Consider the following 2,915-nt stretch of genomic DNA (forward strand, 5'->3'; position numbering starts at 1 on the left):
ATCTATCTATCTATCTATCTATCTATCTATCTATCTATCTATCTATCATCTATATGAAATGCATATATATGTGCGTACATCAGTATACTATATCTAAATGAATATATATGTATATATAATACATATATATGAATATTTATACACACATATACCCAGGCAGTTCAGAATTTTGGCTGTGACCCCCATTGCAGTGCCTTTCCACAAAAACAATGGTGTCGTTAGGGATCCAGTTAGGTTCCTCCCTTGGGGAGGACCCAATAGGCTACCTTACTGCTTCCATTGACTTATCCCCAGCCCCCACCCATTTGGCTGCTTCCTTGTTCTCATTCATCTCCATTCTGAGCCATTCCCTTCCCCTCTCCCCCCAATTTGGCTCCTTCCCAGGTCCCACTGACTCCTTTCTGGCTTCCCCTCCACTCCCTTCCAGCCCCCAGACAGTTTTCTCCTGGCCCCAACTCTTAGGCCACCCACAGCTCTGTTTTGGCCTGTTACATCAACCCTTACTGGTTCCATTTCCATTCCATCCCTCAGACTCTTTCAGATAAGCCAGAAATCTGGATGAGTGGGAAAGGCTATACAAGGTCCCTTGTGTGTATATGTAGACAGAGCCTAGAAGTTAAGCCACAGACTTTTTCCTTTTTGAATTAATAGGTGTGTTAAGACAAAGAGCCATTACTCTGAAGGAGCAGCTGCATTGCAGGCTGGACCAAACTGTCTTTAAGTAGCCTGTATCAGTCTCCTGGGGAAGCGAAAGGCTTAGCGAAGGTGAGCAGCCAGTGTCTGACCAGAGAAGCAGGGGCTGTGTAGGTGCTATTCTTATGAATAATAGTCATGGAATTGACAACCTGACAGCTGCTAATTGGTGTTGAAATTCTTGTTTGGAAGTTCTTTGAACAGCAAAGTCCTGGTGACATGTATTCATGGTGTTGTAATCCCTGTGCACAGTTGAAATACTTCATTGGGTTTAGATGACACCTGAAAGCTCCAACAAGGAAAATGAAGGATCTATGGACTTTTCCATAGCATAAGCCAGTAGGAAATGACCAGTGCCAGGAATAGTATTACCAATGGCCTTGCCCTCCATCCTGGACTCAGTCTAATGCTTTCCTCTTTTAGACAGCTGCCCTCTGCCAAATGCTGAAATCATGGTCACCTCATATTCTAGTTGGCTTGCTTTATGCTGGTGCCAAGATTAGGGCATTAGCTCTCTTTCATTTATTTTGAGTAGATGAATTATGCAGTGGTCCTATTAGCCATCATGTAGGTTTTATTTTTGGAAAGTTAAAAAGAAATGTTTAGTAGCAGGTACCGAAGGCTGCAGAGAAATCATGCCAATGGGACCCAGGAACACACTACATAAAGCCCAGACTAGACTAAGTCCTCCTCTCTTAGGAGCTGGGGTGGTGATGAGGAGAGAGAGGAAAACAATATTACAGTCTATTTGGAAGAATTTTCTTTCTATCAGATTCTGAGATAGAATTATTCTCCTTGTGTAAGAGAGAGTCCCACTGCTTGAAAAGGGGAAGAGTCAGATGAAATTGAAGATCATTTATGTTGAGACAGTACTCCAGGAACCAGGCAGTGGAAATGAAAAGTCAAAGAAAAAGTAGAAAGTCACTCTTGTAGAACCTTATTCGTGTTATCTGCCTTCCACCAGAAGAAGCTCAGAGTCAGAGTAGGGGCACCTTCTGGTAGGACCATTGTTTTCTGAAGAGAAGTCCACATTTTAATCCCTTTTTTGAAACCCATTGTCTACTTTATGGATTTGCCTATTTGCCATCTATCATCCCTTTCCTCTCCCTAGACTGCATCCCCCAGCCCCCACTCCCAATAGCAACCCTGTCCTTCCTTGTCAGTCAACAAGCATTTATTAAGCACCTATGTAATGCTTGACCTTCTTTCACCTTGTTAAGGGACACTGTTGTGTTGTGGTGTGCTAGGGTTTATGTTGGCACATTCTGGGATAACCTTGACCATTGGCCTTTCATCTGAGGAAGGGCCAACACTTTATACAGACCTTGGAAGCATAACCATCCTGACTTAGGTAGACATGACATTAACAAGGTACAGCACATTCAGAAGGACATGACCAGAATGTTAAGAGAAAAAAGACCAGGATGGTGAGAGAGTGGGAGATGTCCATCTGATTTGTACTCATTGCTTCTGATTCTAGTCACTGAGGTCAAGTAGAACAAGACAGACCTCTCTTTTTTAGGACAATTTAAAAAATACTTAAATATAACTTTCGTGTTCTTCCTGGGTATTCTCTTTTCCAAACTAAGTATCCCTAGTTCCTTCAATCTCTGACCAGAACAGAATAAAACAATTATTAATTCTTTTATTCTGGACCCTATCTTTCATCTTTGTGAAGAATAAGAGATATCAAAGATATCAAAGGGAGAGGAAAAGGATCTTTATGTACAAAAATATAGTAATTCTTTTTTGTAGTAGCAAAGAACTGGAAACTAAAGGGAAGGACATCAATTGGGGAATGTCTGAAAAAAATGGCATATGAATGTTAATGAAATATTATTATGCCATAGGAAATGATGAAAGGTATGATTTCAGAGAGATCTATGAAGACTTGTATAAACTGATGCATAGTAGAGTGAGTAGTACCAGGTGAATGATTTATAAAATAATATTGTAAAGGAAAGTGACTATGAAATATTTGAGAACCCTGTCTAATGCAAGAATCAAACATGATTCAATAGGACTGATGATGAAATTTAAACCTATGAGAAAAGTGATGGACTCAAGATGCAGACTGACACATACATTTTCATAGCCAATGTGGGAACTTTTGTGCTTGAGGATGTACATTTGTAAAAAGAAGCTTTCTTCCTCTTTCTTTCTTTCTTTCTTTCCTTCTTTCTTTCTTTCTTTCTTTCTTTCTTTCTTTCTTTCTTTCTTTC

This window comes from Vombatus ursinus, unplaced genomic scaffold, assembly GCF_900497805.2.
Source record: "Vombatus ursinus unplaced genomic scaffold, bare-nosed wombat genome assembly UNPS02000749.1, whole genome shotgun sequence".
Taxonomy (NCBI): Eukaryota; Metazoa; Chordata; class Mammalia; order Diprotodontia; family Vombatidae; genus Vombatus; species Vombatus ursinus.